Source organism: Lissotriton helveticus, chromosome 7 (genome assembly GCF_964261635.1).
Source record: "Lissotriton helveticus chromosome 7, aLisHel1.1, whole genome shotgun sequence".
NCBI lineage: Eukaryota > Metazoa > Chordata > Amphibia > Caudata > Salamandridae > Lissotriton > Lissotriton helveticus.
Window position 1 is genome coordinate 1,951,153,534 of NC_136068.1, and position 20,657 is coordinate 1,951,174,190.

Here is a 20,657-nt window from a genome sequence, read left to right on the forward strand (position 1 = left end):
TGCGGCCTTGAGAGACTGTCTTGCCTCTGCGCACGCGCAGTGTTCCTGGGCTCCGATCTTGGCAGTCGTGTCTCGCCTCTGCGCACGCGCAGTGTCTTTCAGTCCTATCCTGCACCCAGGAGCAGGCCCTGAGGCCCCGGTGGATCCCTGAGAGATCCCGCGCCCCTCCCCCTCCCGCCGGATCCCCGAGAGATCCAGCGGCGCGTCCCGGGACGGGGGTCCCCGCAGGAGGCGGTGAGTGCTGGCTGCGGCCGGGGGGAGGGTCCTGGGCCTGGGAGGCCTCACAGCGACCAGAGCTGAGGGGAGCTGCTGCAGCTGCTGCTCTGGCATCACCAGGGTCAGGGTGAGGAGATCAACCATGAGCGGATCCCGCCACAAACTGACAGTCACGTGCTCACTAGTGTCACTGTTGATCCATGTAACCTATTGTTTGCTTTTGTATTTTGTTCCTGTATATCATTATTGGTCCTTCTGTGAAGCGCTCTGACACCTTCGGGTAAAGTCCGCGCTATATAAAATTGCATAAATAAATAAATAAATAAAGTAGGGTGTAAGATTGGTGGTGGAGGGCCCTAGGCCCGCATGCTAGGTGCAGCAATGACCTGACACAGACACCAGATGAGGGTAGTGGGAATGGCCTCAAGCACGTGCGCTCGGCCCCTTTTATTGCCAGCGTCATGTGACACCATGACGTCTGTGGTGGGTGGGTGTAAAGTGTAATACAGACACTTGAACACTAGAACGTGTCCATGCTAGGACACTACATCCCTCCCATTTTTTAATTGCAAAGACCCACATTCAGAAATCAACCTGTGGGGAAAATAACATGTATCAGGATGCAGTAAAGTGTTCAGCTTCCGCAGTGTCTTTCAATCCGCCGCTGCTTGGAATCACAGATGGTGTTCAACCTGTTGCGGGTAACATCAATTCACAGTGGCACCGGTTTGTGGTGCTCGAATGGAAACAGTCTGTTGATGACTCTGCTACGAGATTGTCCTCTCAGTCCTTCTTTTGCTCACTTCCATGGCGACGGGTGCAGTTAGAGTTCTTGTGATTCGCCGGGGAATGATGCACGATTTCCGGCCTTGGCATTGGCTTTATTTGTAGTCTATGTCCTACTTGGCAAAAGGCAGATCCATTGCAAGGCATCCCTCTCACTAGGATGACCCCTCTCGTCGGTGTTCCCCTGCCACGGGATATCCTTGAGGTCCTCTTCTCGGATTCGCGCTGGGCTGGATGTGTCCACATCAGTTGTTCCTGCGCCGCCGTCAGTGGGGGTATGGAAGAGACGATGTGTCTCACCTCAGATTCCGCAGCCTCGTCCCAAGGTAGCTGTTGGTTTCTGTCTTTGCTTGCGACGTCTTCGCCCTCCCCGGACCTTACGGATGGGCGTCGGAGGACCGTCTCTCGTCGCGGGGACTGCGTCCCGGAGGCCTCTGCCCCTGGGTCACCACGGCTGGCATGTGTCCAGTGTCCGTGTGACCCCAAAGGTGGATGTCACTAACGGTCTCGCTTGCTCCTCTCCGCAGACCCAGGGTGTGCGGAAACATCGTCTGTCAGCTGGTCTTCTTTGCCACTGGTGTTCTTCCGGCCTCGTGTTCCGCTCACCGTTGTCCTGGCACTTGTCACCTTACTTCTCTTCGGGAGTGAGCGGTCTTCGTCTTCCTGCACTCCTCTCTGTCATTCCTTAGTTGTTTCTCTGTGAGGACGTTGCTTCGCACTGACTTCTCCTTCTACTCTTAACTGTGGCAACAGGCCACATGGATATGCTTCCTTCTTTTCCACGGTGGCAAACGTGCCACTCAGATCTCTCCTTTTCTTCCTTCCTTTTCACGGTGGCAAACGTGTCACTCAGATCTCTCCTTTTCTTCCTTCCTTTTCACGGTGGCAAACGTGCCACTCAGATCTCTCCTTTTCTTCCTTCCTTTTCGCAGTGGCAAACGTGCCACTCAGATCTCTCCTTTTCTTCCTTCCTTTTCACGGTGGCAAACGTGCCACTCAGATCTCACCTTTTCTTCCTTCTGCATCGCGACATCACTTGGACCAAACTTGTGTATTCTCTTCTGACCTGGGTCCTCCATGCAGTGCGCGCACCCTGCATGTGTACCCCTGGTCTTGTCCTCGTCGGGGACACTTTCTCCTTCTTCCTCAGCAGCCAGAGTTGGTGTCGCGAACCTTCTTTTATTGATGCTTTCTTTTCTTGATGGTTGTTGGTGACGTTCGGGGGTCCATGTTTGGAGACCTGTTCATGGTTGAACGTCCTGGACCGGTTGGTGGTCCACTTCTGCCGATGCCTGGCAGGTTGCTTTCGGTCGTCCTGTCGGACTTTGCGCTACAACAGTTCCTGGGGGACCCGTTGTGGGTCAGCACTTGATGGGCGATCATTCTGGGGATCGGCTCCTGGGCGGCGCCATGGATCTGTCGCGGGTCGGCACTTGATGGGCGATCGTTCGCGAAGATTGTTCTGCGCGATGGCGCTGCCTGCATTCTTCTTTCTGCTTGCGGTGGCTGTGCGTCGCCACGTGGCGCGTTGTTTGCGCACTTACTGTTCAGGGTTCTGGGACGCCTGTGGCGTGACGTTGGGTACTTGCTGCTTTGGCTGTCGTCGGGTACTTGATGCTTTGGACCGTTGGCGGGAGTAGTTGATGCTGCGGTGAGCGCCTGTGGCCACAAGGCGTCGCTGCTCTCTCCGTCATTTGATCGCGGCCGTCGTTTCCCTGGACGTTCTTCTAGTGCTTGGCAGTCGTTTCCTCCAGACGTCAGTGCTTGGATGCTTTGTGAGGCATTGGTGCCTTTTCCCACGTCGCGTTGGAACTGGCAGTCGCCGACTCCTTGCTGGTGTGTGTGGGTGTCGCTGGCGCTGTTGCGCAGTTACTTGCTGAGTGAGAGGTTGGATGCTTTCTTGCTGCGGGAGTTTCGACGCTTTCGCTGTCACTTGCGCTGTGGAGAACTTACTTGCTGCGTGAGTTTTCTTGCGTTGTGCAATGCTTGTTTTAGTCTTTGTGGAGGCAGGTGCACTTTTGCATTTGGCCACTGGGTGGCAGTGTTGCTGGATTTGTCAGCAGCCTGTCTTGTCTTCCCCTGATGTGCACTCTATTGTCACAGTGCACAGGGGGCTGGAGCTGCTGCTGCTGGGAGCCTGTTTCAAACTACCCTCCCGGTGAGTCTCTTTCTTTCTCCTTTTTTTTTTTTTTTTTTTGGGGGGCAGAAATGCACATGCGCCTCACAGATGGCTGATGGCTGCAGAGGGGCACAGGTGCAGGTACTTGCCGGGTGCACCGGTACTTTGCTTCAAGCGGTGGGGGCACATGGGAGTGCTTGTGCTAGCATTGATGCGGGGGGGGCGATTTCACAGTCTTTATGGGTGCACCGGTGCTTCCTTTTGATCAGTGCTCCGGTGGGGCTGGTTAATCTTTGGCGGTATCGACCGCTCTGCCGGCACTCTGCTCCTCACACGGAGCACTCAAGGAGGGGGCGCCTTTGGTATTGGCGGCGCGGCCGCTTTCCGGCACTTTGTTCCTGCCCACGAGGTGGGAGCACCTTAGATCGCGGCCGCACTGGCCGCATGCAGGCGCTTCCTCATTCTCCCGCTTTCCCTTCGCCGCCCGCGGAAACCTCGGCAGTCCTCACGCGGGCGGGGGTTTGTGCTTCACTCCGGCGGGGAGCGGGTCTCTCCGGTCACTCCTCCCTGGGGCAGGGGCGCTCGAGGCAGGCCGCGGGTAGGCTCCGCCGGCCCTGCTGTTTTAAACGCCTATGGTGCTCCACTCTTCGGTCTCCCGCCGCAGCAGCTTCACTATGCACACGCTGCGCGGCGGAGACCTGCCTTCCTTGTCGCAGGCCGCGGGTGGGCTCCGCCGGCGCTGCAGTGTCTCTCCTTTGTTGTGGGTGCCGCGGCAGGCCGCGGGTGGGCTCCGCCGGCGCTGCAGAGTCTTCCTTCGGGGGGGGCACTACCGGCGGGCCACGGGTGGGCTCCGCTGGCCCGGATGACGTTGCGAGGGGGGTTGGGAGGCGGTTAGCTACTCCGCTCCCTCCCCCTCGTAGTCTTCGGTGATTGCGGGTCCGGCCGCACTTAATTTCACGCGGTCTTCAGTCTCTGTGCCCCTGCCGCTTCCAAGCTCACACGCGGCGGGGGCGGGGGACGACTCGGGCAGGCCGCGGGTAGGCTCCGCTGGCGCTGCTTATTGCTGGGCACAGTTCATGGCGGGCACTTCGCCCGTGGGGCTCACCTTCGGCCGGCGGGCCAGATGCTCCGTCGCGGTCGCGGCGGGTGGGCTCCGCCCGGCCCAGGTACCTCTCCGGTGGGGGTCGTAAGCCTCGCGGCCGTCGCAGGTGGGCTCTGGGCGGTCCGCAGCTGCTTGGTGCACTCGGTGGTGGCGGTCGACGCGGGTGGGCTCCGGTCGGCTTGCTGAGGGCCTCCCGGTCACTGCGGGGCTCCGACGTGCCCACCGGTCTTCTCGGCGCGTCGCGCCTCGCCACAGGGGATGCCCTCTAGATGGGCAGCTCTCTTCCCCTTTTCCTTAGCCGAGGGCAGTGGCACGCAGGGGCTGCACTACCGGCCTCGTCGCCATTGTAAGATTGGTGGTGGAGGGCCCTAGGCCCGCATGCTAGGTGCAGCAATGACCTGACACAGACACCAGATGAGGGTAGTGGGAATGGCCTCAAGCACGTGCGCTCGGCCCCTTTTATTGCCAGCGTCATGTGACACCATGACGTCTGTGGTGGGTGGGTGTAAAGTGTAATACAGACACTTGAACACTAGAACGTGTCCATGCTAGGACACTACATAGGGGGCAGCTCATTATTTTGATGGCCCAGACCCCCCATCCCCCTCCCCGCACAAAAATAAGCAGCCCCCTAAAGCCGCATTTTCAGCTTTTCACTATCTATCCTTCAAACAGCAAATAGAAATAGAAAGCACTTTTAATTGTATTCTAGGACGGCCTGAAAGATCCACGACTAATAATTAAAGGGGAACAAACGCTTAAAAGTCAAATTACAAAGTAATACATACTTTTTTATTTATAACAATATTTAGTGTCAAGACGAGGTCTTTGCAGGCTCTTTAAATGACACAGAGCTTGCATTTTTCTTTTGGCAACCCTACTTTATATTCCTTTTCATGAAATGCATTCTCACACTACAGCAAAGGAATAGACAGAGTGGGGGCCCAGGAGGTCCTGGGGGTCCTGGGACCAGAGAAAAAACCAAGCCCCGGTAACAAGTTTACAAAGGTTTGTAAATATGCAAATGGTCTTTGAAGACCTGTGAAAAACTCAGGCGTGCCCGAGATAAGACTCCAGACACTGTCCAGCTGAGCCCCCAGCAGCCCCAGCTGCAGCAGCCCGGGCTGAGACACACAACGGGGAGGGGCTGAAGCCCATTTAGCCCTATCGGCGTTGCCTGCCTGAGCGCCCTATAGAGAGGGAGCGTAGCAATCGTGGCCGACCGTCCTAAGAGGCACCTGGAGCTTAAACCTCAGGTAGCTCCTTCTCTGCCCCTCAAAGCTCCTGGTGATGGAAGACTATGCTAAAGGCAGTTCAGAGGGATAATGAACAGTACGGTAAAGGTAAACTATGCTAATGCAGCTGTAACATAAAATGCACATTATGGTGGTGGAAGTCCATGAAAAAAGGTAGTTTCATGTGATAAGGCACAGTATAGTGATGAAGGCCATGATTAAGGCAGCTGTGAGGTATACAGTGCAGTATAGGGTATGATGGATATGCTAAATATAGCAGTAAGGGATTCAGCACAGTATAGTGATTGGAAGGCCATGCTAAAGACAGCTGTGAGGGATACTGCATAGTACAGTGTTGCGAAATAAAACATGGCATGGCTATAAAGAATCATTCAAGAGGCCTGTCAGAGGCCCACGTCATAACTTCTCACTAGAACTGGCTCTTGCATGAACAACACTTTGCATGTTGGGACTTGTAGATTGGTTTAGTTTGGACAGGTATAAGAGGATTACAAATTATAGTAGGCAAGGTGTTTGCAAAAATCCCACATCTAACTGCTGATGCCCCCCATCATCTGGTCGGTGCCGACATCGCAACCTGGTCGTCCCCCAGTCCCAGTATGGGATTGTAAAGTTCTCATCTTCGGACACCTACAGTAGTTTGCATTCCCAAAAAAGCAGGTAGATCTGGTGCCACGGCAGGAAGGTGGACGCTTCGTGGGCAAAGTTGATGGTTCTCCACACCACACCCTCCGCCGACACCCATGTGTCCCCTGATGCATAGTAGTGAATTTAGACAAATAGGTCTTAGGTGCTGATATCGACGAAGAGCAGCCTATGTGGCATGGCAGAGAGCTGGTGGGGACTGCACCATTCAGGCCCCCTTCCAAGAACGCACCTTGGCTGTGTAGCTAAGTTACTGCCCTGCTCATGCCTCATATCTGCGATAAGATACCCACAAAAATGTCTGCCATTCAAAGAAATATTAGAATGGGAGTCTGGCTATGGTGGGCCTTAGGCCTCCCTTATGCTCTCTATAAACATGACATACCTAGTTCGTGTGGTCCCTCTTTAATGCACAGCTCAGCTGCTTGTGCCACTCTCACGGCTTCCGGAGCCTTGCTGTCAACACTGAAAAGAACAATTGCTTAAGTGTGTTGACCTGTGCCCCGTGCTGCATGGGTGGATGCAAAATGCGATAGCAGCTGAACAGGCCAGTGGATGAAAATGTGGGACCCAGACCTACTCTTTGTAAGCATACATACAAGTATTTTGTTTATAATTTAATTAATTCAATTACACGGGGCTGGCTAGACAGATAACACCGCCTCTAGTCCAGGCCTAAAAAAAAAATTTGCATCAGTATGAAGCAGATTTCTGAAAGAATATATCTTTTTTCTTTTGGCAGAGGAAGATGCCACCTGGCCCCGTGTGAGTTGTATTATGTGCTGTCGTATTTGAGTTTGATGGTATATGTAAGTTGCTTTCTGCAAATATTGGATGGCTGGTGCCTTTAGCCCTGGGCCTTTCTCTTTATTTTCTGCCAGAAGGATTGCATGTCGAGGAGAGGGCGACTCCGCCATCACTTGGTTAGCCGTGTTAATTGTATAGTGCAGTGATTCCTGTCAGAATGAGCCCGAGCGCTTTCGGAGCCTGGGTGACCGCCAGCTTCGGACCCGGACTGAGGTAACGGTTTTTAGGAACCCGTTGGTGCCAGGGGATAACACCCGAAGACCTCTGAGTTCTCCCTTGTTCCGGACCACAGAAACACGGAGTCTTCTAGTCGCAGTCAGAGATCAAGTTTTATTGGTAGCTACCAAGTAACACGTGTCCCAGAAGTACACCACACGGATAGTAGGTTCTCGGGAGACTGTTCGTTTTTACAGAACCAGCCTTCTCCTTATATACAGAAATAATAGCTTCGAGCAAGAATTCTTGAGTTTATGATATGGCTATACACATATTTCTACAATAATACAAAGAGCGAAGTCATGTAAGCAAGCCCACATTTTAGATGTCCAGTTCGTTGATAGATTACCCAGTTAGGCCCGGAACTCCCATCAGATATCGATGAAACCTCAATAAAGAAGGGCACCTCCTAGTCATAAAACTGGCCATAAACAAGGAATGTGGACAGGTGCATGTTTGCAGAAAGCATGGTCTGTATGTAGTGAATGGTTTGTGGAATGTTATGTATTGATGCTATCGTATTCGGCCACTGGGCGAGGAGCTGCCCAAACAGGTCTGGCTGAAGGCAGTGGAGTCAGTTGGGACAGGTCAGGGGGAAGTCAGGGAAGGTGGACGTGTCCTTTTGGATCAAGCTCGACCTTTAATTGACTTATCATGAGGGCAAGGTACAAGATGGATGCTGCTTACAAAATGGAGTTTAAAGGGTCGGAACAGAAACTATGATTTAGGGGTGTTGGCAACCTCCGATCATGACGCAAATGCATAGGGATGATGTCCTAGTCATTATCGGTTCGTCGATACTAAATTCGTCATGGTATGTTGATGTTTTGTGACACGGGTATTGGACCTCGATATCTGGATAACAACAGGGTCCAGATTTTCAGAACCACAGACCCTCCTTTTGCCCTTATGTAAGGCAATAACTCACGTTAATCTGAGTCAAAATCGGTATGGAGAAATTCGTGGAGATGCTGCTGTAGCATCATTCTGTTACTCCGTTCGTCCCTTGACACAGGCTTCCGTACACACGAAGTAGCACAGAGGCCACATAGTGCAGGAGCGCACTGTACACATAGGCAGAACATAAACAGAAGTGCTAAGATCATCCCAATGAAGATCAGTGTTTTCCATCCCCAGCCGGTGATCAGTTCCCAGAACCACCCCAGCAAGGACCAATCCCCTTTCTCAACGTGAAGGGAACCAGATATTTCATGTAGTTTAGAGATGGCCTGGTACACTGTCGGCGCATTATCAGGGATGAATATACAACAACTGGATTGGATGACTCTACACACACCACCACGATCGGCGAGTATGATATCTAGGGCAACTCGGTTCTGAAGGGTCATAAGTCGATCCGACTGAAGCTCGGTTGTCAAAATGCCAAGGGCTCCGGCCGTTCCAATCACGGCGGATTCAACTATCCTTGCTAACTGACGAATATACCTGCTGTTCACCATAGGCCCCCAAAATGGCAGAAAACCCTTTGCAAAGTCAGCGAATTCCTGACTTGCGGTGTCGTCTTTACTCACGACACCCCTAGCTGTCCTTGTCCGATGGTAATCTGCTCTGGCCGTGTAGGTGGGAGGCAGCAGAAATGAGATGAAACATGTACCTGAGAAGTCAGGGGGCAACCACGTGTAGGCTTGGTCGTGGCAGACGAAATACGTGCCTTTGGCTGCTAAGAGTATAGGGGAAGTTCGGGAAGCGAACACATATGTTTCTGTGCAAATGCTCTTTCCTAACTGTGCCGTGGGATCCCTACCAATACCCTGTAAACATAAATGACCTCGGTGGGGCACTACCCAAACTGGGCGGGATTTCTTTGCTGCCTGGCTCTTGATCAGGTAAACCCCATGTTTGGTCACGTTCCAACGGGTGTAGGGACTGAGTTCATCTTTGGGGATTGTCAGATATGTGTCGATATCCCTACTCATATTTCTTATCCCTGCAATTAGTGCCTTGTTACTGGAATCGCTCTCAGTGGAACGGGTCGGGTATGGTTCTAGGGCGAATAGGAACATGGTCTGGAAAGCCCACAGAGAGCCATAATAACTGAATTGCAGAATGAAGTATGGGATCCCCTTATCGGTTGTGTGTGGCATGAGTCCGCATATCCAACAGTTCGAGGTGTTCATTATGGACTGGTGTTGGTGTAGAAGTTGAATGAAAGAGTTATTTACAAATTCGAGTCTTCGGGCAGACTCGTGTTCAGGTAGAGGGTGAAAGTAGTGTGGAGAAATAGTAGGAGGAGGTGGTGGCTGGGTGTCATTCAAAAAGGTAACTTTAAATACCAATAGAGTATAACCAGTCAAAAACACAACTATGCTACATGACATTAAAACACATATTATCAGGAATCTTCTTTTGGACAGTATCGTGCATAACTGTTTTTCAAAGTTTGTGAGTCTGATAGGTCTCTCTACCCTAGGAAACTCCATCCTCTAGTTGCTGCCCGCGGTGGTAGATTGATTCTGCCAGGGAGCGCGCTCTGTTCAGTCCGGGGTAACTCCCGTGGACCAACCAGAACCGTGGACCTAAAACGTCCCCAGTTGCACTCCCCAGACTTCAACCGCGACCCTAGCAGCAGAACCGGATGGCGGTTCGAAAATCAAAAATGAGCAAGTTCCCTGGGACGAGAGAGCTGAAAAATCAAAAATAGTTCTTAGGGGAAAAGAAATTCACATTAGTTTGCATTTTTATTAGTCTCTTTGTCTAGACCTTAGGTTGTACCGTCGTTTCCCAGGTACGGTGTGGTCTTCAAACAATGTCTCGGGTTCGGTAGTGTCCAATTGCATAGACGGTGACACAAGTCCTTGTAAAATATGATCACTCTCCTTTTCGGTACTAGTTTCTTTCAAACGTGCATCGCTGAAAGGGATGAAGCGAGGTACGGATTCTGTCTCGGAGTCGGCAAGTCCTTTATTGACCCACCGGTCGTATGGAAGGGGTAGAGGGACCCGTTTACAATGGGTCCCATGTACCCAGTTCTTTTTGCCTTCCACCCGAACGGCAGATCTCGTGGAAAGAAGTACCAGGTGCGGTCCGGTCCACCTCGGTTGTTCGTTGTTGGTGCGCTGGAAGTTCCGCACCAGGACCCACGTGCCGGGTTCGATGAGGTGGCCTGGATCGTCAGAGGCTGGCGGAGAGGAACTGTGAACCTGTTGGTGTAAAACACGCAATTTAGTTGTCAATTCGCACAAATAGTCAAGCAGTACGGGGTGTTCTATTTCACTGAGTTTCTTTGGTCTTGGCACGCCCCAGACGTTGGCTGGGCGGCCAAACACTATCTCGTGGGGGCTAAGTCCTAATCTGGAATGCACAGTCATTCTGGTTGACAAGAGTGCTAGAGGCAAGGCGTCGGGCCATTTAAGACCTGTACTGGCTTGGATCTTGGCTAGTTTGAGTTTTAAAGTGCCATTGTAGCACTCTACTAATCCAGCTGATTGGGGGTGATTTGCAGCGTGGAATTTTTGGTGTATGCCTAGACACTCACACACTCTCTTCATCACGCATCCTACGAATTCACTTCCATTATCACTCCAGACAATTCTAGGCATACCAAACCTCGGGAAGAACTCTTTGACAAGGGCTTTGGCAGTTGACAAGGCGGTATTGTCCTTAAGGGGGTACGCTTCCACCCACCTGGAGAAGGCGCAAACAACGACGAGCACATACTTCAGATTGTTGCACCTCTCCGTGTGGATGAAATCGAGCTGCAAAACCTCGAACGGGTACGTTGGAGGCGCAAAATGACCAGCTGGAGTTGGGGGTCCCCTACCGGGATTGTACTTCAAACACACCATACAGTTTCTGACCACATTCTCTGCATATTTTGGGATATTACTATTCTGCCATACTGTGGCCAATAGTTTACATATTCCTTTCGAACTGATGTGCGCAATTCCGTGTGCCATCGTTACTACTGCAAGTACGTATGCATTAGGCAATAGCCATCGCTGGTGTTCTGATAGTTCGACCCAACAGCCATTCGCATCTAATCTACCTGTACTTTCTCTCCATTCATTCACCTCGTTCTCAGTGGCCTCGGCTTGTATCGATTTCACGTTTTCAATGGTGTCCTCACACATTCCCACATCAGCAATCCATCTAGCGGGACCCACAACATACATCCGACTCATTGTGTTCCTTGCAGTTTCTTTCGCAACCTCGTCTGCAAATGCATTCCCGCGGCCAACATCATCCTGAATCTTTTTGTGTGCACTGCATTTTATGATGGCAACTTGTAGTGGCAAGGTCAGTGACTCAAGGAGCTCATTAACTAGCTGACCATGTTGTATCTTTGCACCATGTGACGTAAGGAACCCACGTTCACGCCACAATCTCCCAAAACTGTGAGCCACACCAAAGGCGTATTGGCTGTCAGTGTACACATTCACTCGCTTTCCTTTCGCCAACACACATGCTCTGGTAAGTGCAATAAGTTCTGCGGCTTGTGCAGAATTGTGGGAAATACGCGCGGTCTCTATAATGGTGTGTAATGTCGTTACGGCATATGCTGTAGTTGTATCACCATTCGGCAACTTGAAGCATGAACCATCAACCCATAAAGTATCATTGCATTCGGGAAGGGGAGTGTCCTGTAAGTCTACTCTTTTGTCTCTTCTTCTGTCCTAAAGCAGCAGTCATGGTTATCAATTTTGTCTGTGTCTGTTTCTGTCGGGATGGGAAGTAGCGTAGCGGGGTTGAGTGTATCACACCTCTTTATGTGGATGTGACTTGCTAGCGGTGTAAGTTCGTAACTGGATAGTCGAGCGCTAGTGAGGTGTTGTGTCTTTGTCCTATTCAGTAAAATGTCTACTGCATGCGGAACCATAACGATCAGAGTATTATTCATGACTAATCCAGCAGACTGTCGAATGCAGACAGCTGCTGCGGTGGTTGCTCTCAGACAACTTGGAAGGGCTTTAGCCACAGGATCTAGAGTTGCCGAAAAATACGCGCATGGGCGCTGTTTGTCCCCAAAGTATTGCGTTAAGACTGATAATGCACAACCTTCCTTTTCGTGGACATATAATGTAAAAGGCTTACTGTAGTTGGGGTTTCCCAACACAGGAGCCGAACATAATGCATCACGCAACCCGAGGAAACTCGTCTGACAATCTTCAGACCAGGGCATAGGATTGGGCGTGTCTTTACAGAGTAGTGCCAGCAAGGGTTTAGCTAGTAGTGAGAAATTCGGTATCCATTGTCTACAGTACGATGTAATGCCCAAGAAGGCTCGAACCCCTCTCTGTGTCCTTGGGGCACTTAGTTCTGCGATTGCCTGTATTCTTTCTGGTGTCAGTCTCCTTCCCTCCTTCGATAAGATGTGACCTAAGTAGGTTACGTCTTGTCGACAAAATTGTAGTTTGGAAAGAGAGACTTTGTGCTTCATGTCACATAAATGATGCAATAATGACAACGTGGCTTGCTTGCAAATTTCTTCAGTGTCTGCAGCGATCAGCAGATCGTCTACGTACTGAATCAAAGTTGGCCCATCTGGCAGCACAATTGTGTCTAGTTGTGTTTTCAGAGCCTGACTGAATATTGATGGGCTTTCGCAGTAGCCTTGAGGAGCGCACTTGAAGCGGAAGCTTCGTCCTCCTAAATTGAAGCCGAAAATGTCTCTACTCTCTTCAGCAATCGGGATGCTGAAGAAAGCGTTCTTCAGGTCAATCACCGAGAACCAAGCTGCTGAAGCTGGAACCATTGTCAATAAAGCAGTAATGTCGGGTACAACTGGAAACTGTGGGATAACTACCTTATTTACTTCTCTGAGGTCAATCACAAACCTATACACAGGGGGCTGTGAAGGATCAGTACGTTTTAAGACTGGCAAAACTGGACTGTTACAAACGTTACCTGTTGTTTCTTCGATAACATCTTTATCGATCAGATCATAAACGATCGTTAACAACGCCTTTTCGCATTCGCTAGATATTTTGTATTGGGGAATACGTGGCAACCTAACGTTGGCTTTCAAAGTTATGACATACGGTACTATCTCCAAACGACCGACATCATTAGAACCATTAGCCCAAAGTATATCAGGAAGTGATAACAATTCAGTTGGAATATTTTCCTTTGACAAATACATTGGAGAAATGACTTTCTTACCTAAAGTAAGTTGTACTCCCAAGGGGGAACAGTATAGAGTCGCATATAACCTTTTTAGCAAATCCAAACCTAACAAATTTTCACCGCAACCTGTCGTAAGAATGAGGGGTGCTTCCAACTCGCATGGGCCAACAGAAAGTAATATAGGACTAGAGATCGGATTTCTAACAGGGGCGCCAGAGAAACCTACTGAGACATTCATTTCGCCAGACAAAGGTGCGCCAGGAAGTTTCGAGTGCATAATAGAACTTTTTGTAGCACCAGTATCCAGCAGAAATGGCTCTGACACTCCTGATGTAATTACCTCGACATAAGGTCCATTCTGATCTACTGGAACTGAAACAACTCCCTCTCTTTGTCCGTGGCTGTCCTAGCAATCGTTACCCTCATTTTCGTGTTCGGTGTAATAGTCGTCAGCATAGTACTGAGCTGACTTAGACGATGCATTATTCTGTTGGTCAAAGCTATTCATGGAATTCTGAGGCGGAAAAGAAGCTGTGTTCTGGGAGAAATTTCCACGGCCCCTACCTCTAGGGGCATGTTGAACACCTCTTCCCCTTACACCTGAAACACCGTTCAAGCGTCACGCAAGAGCCGGACAATTACTTTTGAAGTGATCCTCTTCCTTGCAATACGCACATTGATTCGGGCCATACGGAACACGCTGATGGGAAAACTCGTTTCCTTGCGCGTTTCTCGAATACTGCTGTTGTTGCTGATAATTGGGCTGACTAGCCATACGAGGCGGATAGGCCTGCTGGAGAAGAACTTTAGTTTTTAAATCTTTCGTCTTTTTGTCTGCCTTATCTAGCTCGTCTTTGCGCCTATTTTCATAGTACTGGGCTGTTGCTAAAATCTGCGCTGACGTAGAGACAGCCCAAGCACTCTCTGAATCTTTTAGTTTAGTACACAGTTCAGGAAGCAAATTATGTACAAATTTGTCTACGAACAGTCTTTGGCCACCCTCGGTAGCCATATCCTGACCACTATGGTCGGTGAAAGTTTCCTCAAATCTCGTGAAAAAGTCAGATACATTCTCATCTTTCTTTTGCTTGCACGCAGAGAGTTTGTCCCAGTTTACGCGTACTTCAGGCATTATTGTCTTCATGTACGCTATAATTCTACCGGGAAGTTCAGCTATTAACGGCTCAGGTTTAAAACCACCGACTTGTCTAGCATCTGTAGTTGTAATGTTCGCCCACGAGTCACCTAATTCTTGGTCATGATCCGTATGACGAATTTTACTCCATAAAGGATGTGGAACAACGTTCCCAAACAACATGTCTATGTCCGCTAAATTCATTATACATGAGCTTGCAGTTTGCGACAACTCCTTATAATACCCAGTCGGGTTTTTACGGGGATCGGGTAGTGTCTGCTTGAGTGCTAAAACTTCGGATCTTTTCCAGGGGACATGTACCCATACACGCTGGAAATGAGGCGGAATTGGCGGTACTGCATTTGCATCGCCTTCCCTCCAAACCGGAGGAACCTCTCTCATGGGGTACTGTCTCGCTCTTTTCCTACTAGATGTACCACATTCAGATGATGACCCAGAATTACCACCCGTACTTCGATGTGATAATAATATCTCAACTGCTTTTTCAACATCGGGACCTGCGATCATACCCTCCCCAAATTTAAATCGTACACTACACAACTCTTGCTGGTTGCTCTTCTGACCATTATCTTCCAAATCCTCACACAGAAAAACACACATCTGCTCAAAGACGTATCTTTGCGTTGGTTCATCCCATTGACGGAAGACGTTCATGACAGACTCTACATCATATCTCGCTGTATCCATAGCCCAATTCCGTGCTAACTTATTCAATGACTCCCTTTCCTGATAATCAGGCATTTGGCTTCGTAATTGTCTTCGTTCCGTATTAGGGGTCGTTTTAGGCGACCGAAAAAGTGGTGAAGGAAAGTTAGTAACAATGCTGGCCATTTTATGCCAGACGGAAGGCGAAAGTGGAGGAATAACTGGTGGTAGAACAGAGTCACGCAGAGCAGAAACAGAAACATTCGTAAACGAGTATCAGAGAAAATAGAAGGTGCGCTAGGCGAAGTTGTAGAGGGAACAGTAGGAGAAGTAGATGTGATCGGTGAGCCTTGAGGAGGCTGCACCAGAGAAACAGGAGCCAGCTGAAGAACAGCTGGTGGGTGCTGTGAAGGAGCCGGTATAACAGCTACCAGAGGTGCAACTAAAGGTTGCGGAGGTGCTGTGGCATTTTGTGCATAGGGTGGTGGCGAATTTAATAAGTGGGACATTAATGGATCTTTGTCGGATGTTTCCTCTTGACCTTGTCCCTTATTTGGTAGTATCGGGTAACATTTATCTACTGCTAGTTTCTTTCTCCTAAGTGTTTGTTCGCTTTCCTGCTCTTCCTCGTTATCTCTGTATGCAATGGCAGCTTGTACCATTGACATTCCTCTTTTATTCTTTTTTGCTAATTTTATTTCTTTCTGTTTGGCTTCTTTGCGCCATAAGCGAAAAGAGTCAAACATCGCCGGCCGGGCTTTTTTTCTTGAACAATTTGACCTCTAGGTTGTCTAATATTTCTGGGTCAAAACTACCATATTGGGGCCATTTTAAAACGCCATCCTTGCGGGTGTATTTTATCCATGCTTCATTATATGTGATAGGACCTACGCCGTGCTTTACATAGAGCTCATACGTTGGAGTTCCAATTGGAGGAACCGGACAAGAATCCTCTAATCGGGAGTCCTTACTACAACCAAGACAAAACAAGTTTCCAAGTCTGCTAAAACCAGGCATCTTCGCTCACTAGTCTAGCTTCAAACTTCAAAGGATGATCTATTACGATACTTCTCGTGAATACACGAGTCCTTCGGCTTTGGGGCTTGCAAGTACCAAATCAAAGCGTATCTCAAGGATACCAAAAACTAAGGACAAACTAAGGACTGGGAGACGCTCCACTTATACTTAACTGAAGTATTTGAAGATCTGTGACGTCGCTAGAAGACTCGTCTATCGTTTCGCTCTACCAAGGATCACTGGGTCCAAAACAAGGCGATAGTCAGGGCAGCAGTCCTTCGTAGCCGTCGGGACGCGGGGAACCTCGCAGCAAAGACCTTCGGAACCACGTCGACATACAGGGGTCGCTGGAGTGGCTGGCCGTCCTCTGGAATTTTCACACGAAGCTCCTCACGAACATCTGGCTTGGACCGTCGCCGCTTGATATCGCCCGAGTTGGGCGCCAACTGAGGTAACGGGTTTTTAGGAACCCGTTGGTGCCAGGGGATAACACCCGAAGACCTCTGAGTTCTCCCTTGTTCCGGACCACAGAAACACGGAGTCTTCTAGTCGCAGTCAGAGATCAAGTTTTATTGGTAGCTACCAAGTAACACGTGTCCCAGAAGTACACCACACGGAAAGTAGGTTCTCGGGAGACTGTTCGTTTTTACAGAACCAGCCTTCTCTTTATATACAGAAATAATAGCTTCGAGCAAGAATTCTTGAGTTTATGATATGGCTATACACATATTTCTACAATAATACAAAGAGCGAAGTCATGTAAGCAAGCCCACATTTTAGATGTCCAGTTCGTTGATAGATTACCCAGTTAGGCCCGGAACTCCCATCAGATATCGATGAAACCTCAATAAAGAAGGGCACCTCCTAGTCATAAAACTGGCCATAAACAAGGAACATGGACAGGTGCATGTTTGCAGAAAGCATGGTCTGTATGTAGTGAATGGTTTGTGGAATGTTATGTATTGATGCTATCGTATTCGGCCACTGGGCGAGGAGCTGCCCAAACAGGTCTGGCTGAAGGCAGTGGAGTCAGTTGGGACAGGTCAGGGGGAAGTCAGGGAAGGTGGACGTGTCCTTTTGGATCAAGCTCGACCTTTAATTGACTTATCATGAGGGCAAGGTACAAGATGGATGCTGCTTACAAAATGGAGTTTAAAGGGTCGGAACGGAAACTATGATTTAGGGGTGTTGGCAACCTCCGATCATGACGCAAATGCATAGGGATGATGTCCTAGTCATTATCGGTTCGTCGATACTAAATTCGTCATGGTATGTTGATGTTTTGTGACACGGGTATTGGACCTCGATATCGGGATAACAACAGGGTCCAGATTTTCAGAACCACAGGACTGAGTGGCCTGTTGACATTATATGCATGCATCAACTAGATGATGTAATAGCCAACACTGCTGGAGTAAATTAATAGATAGTTTAATGATGGAGCCTGTTTCGCAGCTGAGGGTTTTCACGCCTCTTGCTAACATTGTGAGGGATCATAACTGAGGCTTAGGAAACACGAGGTTAGATCCCTGTTAGATCTGAGAAAGGATTCCTGCGTGGGCGGGGAACAAAAGCTACTTTTCTTCCCATTGGATAGAGGGGCAAGCCGATACGCTGCCAGGGAAACAGCTTTGGTTAAGCTTAATGCAGACGAGACAGCTACTCTTGATTTTTGAGCTCGATTACTTTTTTCATGTTCTGGTATAGTGCACAGTGCAAACCGAATCACCTCTGGGAGTTTACCTTCCTCCTACAATAAAACTTTCCTATCCTGATTTGCTGCACACTCACCTGAGATTCTAGTGCAAACGCTTAAATATGGTCAGACTTCTTTCTTCTTTTAAGGGAAATAAGATTATTTTCTGAATGTATATAAAGCAAGTGAAACTCACCAAATTGTGTGTTAATTGATCCTTTGTACAACCTCGCACCGAGTCTGCAGACTCTGGCCGAAGGTGGATGAAACGTCTGTTTCCTCCTACTCTAACTTAACAAGTCCTGCAGCTTCTCCCACGCTGTTCAGCGTGAGAGAAGCTACAAAAAAAATGCATGGAGAAGGCTAACCCAGTGCTCTCTTTGAGACTGGGAACCTGCTTGTGCAATCTCCTGGCTGTTTAACACAGCTGCTATGGGTGCGGGCAGAAGTGCGCATGTCAGGTTGGCCGGCACAAAATGGCCGGCCAATCCAACATGTGCACTCTGCACTTGTCGTGTCATTCCTGCTGCTTGATAGCAGCAGTAATCACCCCGCACTCGCTGTAACAGGGGGCGAGATGAAAACGTTTGCTGTCATTTTAATAATGTTAATGTATTTGTTCCTCCTTTAAGGCAGAAGAACCTCGTAGCAGGGGTGGGCAACACTCCTCCGCCCTAAAGAAGGAACCGCCGCTGGTACTGCATTGTTCTATTCGCTTGTGTACTGTAAAGCACTTTGAAAACCCTACACTGGACTGAGAAGCGTTATATAAGAAAGCACAAACCAATCCAGCTCTCTGGATGAATAGTAGGTAAAATAGGTGCTCACCGCAGGTCTTTTAAGTCTCAGCGAGGTAAAAGTAATGGTAGGGATGTTTTGAAATGATATCTTATTTGAGACCAGGTAACGGGGATTTTCTCTGTAATGCCAGTCCCCAAACTCCTTGTATGTTTTGCAAGCAGACAACTCTGTATGGCAAGGGCGGAAAAAGGAATGTGAAAAACAAGGACCCCCTGAGAAATGAATGTATTTCAATTCCTAGGACAGGGAAATAAAATATGAGAGCAAAAACTTCCTAGGCAATTATAGATAAATCATTTCAAATATCTTAATACATTTTAAGGGAAAAATAAACATCAAGAATCATGTACAAAAACACAGTATTTTTAATTATATAAAAAAAGAAGACATACAAATCAAATCAACAATAATACATTATTACAGTGATTGTTATACACATTTCATTAAAATTAGATACAATATACAAAATGTATAAAGGTGGCAATCTTTATATATTCTATCAAAGGGCGGAAAAAGGCCCAGCTGGGGCTTCATCTTGTAATGTGAAATGGGTATCTGGCCCATGGCATCCCTCTGATTCCCTCTGCAGACATTTAGTGTTTGTGGACACTATGGAGCAGAATTGCGGAGAACCACAAAAGCCCCAATTACCCACTTATTTTCTTTTTTTTGCATAAGATATCCAGCTCATCAAAATGGACCTTTTACGTAAAGTGTTGCTTTATTCCGCGTGAATCGAGTGATCGCCCTATGTCCTCTGCTGTTTCTTAGTTAAGAATGTGCACTAATTATACTGCACACGTTGTACAAGGATCCTTAAAGGAATTTATCAATTGCGATAAATCATTTTGTATCTTGGTGTCGAACATTTATCCAATTTACAGTGAATGAGATATTATCTGACTATTTAAAAGTACATTGTATTCTATTGCTATCATAAATTCTTAATATTGACGCGCGATTGCGTTACACAAGATGGCCGCCGCTTAGAGAGCTCCGGCATATTGGATCCTTCTTTTTGATCAAAAACGCCGATTTTTCATCTGAAATGTGGCGAAAATATGATCGTTTAAGTTTTTAAGCCTGTACCCTTCCAGTCTGGTGCTTTTCGACGATTTTCATGTTGGTGTGCTGTTTCCTCCTTCACACTGCTTCTTCCTCCAGCTTCTCTCTTCAGCACAGCCAGGTCAGTCTGTCACGGGGCCGGAGCTACTCCTCAGGAAGTGGCCTGGCTTGTGCCTAGCCACTACCATAGCCCAACTTAGCTGCTGCACCAACTTTGCGGAGTCTTTTTTTCTTGCTGCACTATAATTTTGTCATTATTATATATTTTTTCAATATATTTTTTTGACTTTTGATACATAAATAATATGGAAATCAAGAATTCTATTCACACCAAAAGAAAGCAGCAAGTTTCGCCTCCACCAATTAAATCAAAGGGGGTTGATTCATCAGAGCCCTCTCTATCTCTAATTTTAGAAGAAATTCAAGCTCTTCGCACTAACACTGACTCTATTGCTTCAGAAATTAAACTTGTACGAAAAGAAATGGCAAGCTTATCAATGAAAATCTCAGATAATACTATTAAAATACAGGCTAATAAGATTACACTTGATTCTTTTAACCCACTTGTTGCAAAAATATCACCAATGTCTGCACAACTGCTGGACATGGAAAACCGCAACAGGCAGTACAACCTACGCATTTTTTATTTGCCTGAAGATGTTGAGGGTACTAACTGTAGACTGTATTTGGAAAATTTGATTCCTGGCCTTCTCCAAATTAAATTTCCAGAAAAATTTGAAATTGATAAGGCCCACAGGATTCCTTTGCATCGTAATCCCAAAATCACTAAACCTCGTCAAATGATTTTCAAAGTTTTGCGTCATCACTATCTGGTTTTGATTCGTAAAGCGGCAAGAGAGATTCCTTCTTTGATGGTCAATGGGAACAAGATTTCCATTCCTCAAGATTTTGCGAGGGAAACTGTTTCGATTCGCAAGGAGTTTTCTAATATGCGTCCTCAACTGCGAAGTCTTGGGTTCAAATATGGCCTTTTTGATCCTTCTACTATGCGTATTTGGAAAGACAATTTTTCTAAATCTTTTCAA

At 48.2% G+C, this 20,657-nt stretch overlaps 1 protein-coding gene across 1 annotated transcript in view; it reads left to right on the top strand.

The window, feature by feature from the left end:
- Nucleotides 1–97: 97 nt before the first annotated feature.
- Nucleotides 98–20,657, top strand: part of LOC144770972 (uncharacterized) — a 161,543-nt gene continuing 140,983 nt past the window's right edge. Inside the window, exon 1 of the mRNA XM_078655837.1 lies at nucleotides 98–234. The gene's annotated coding sequence lies outside the window, so the exon portion shown is untranslated. The remainder of the gene's footprint in view (nucleotides 235–20,657) is intronic.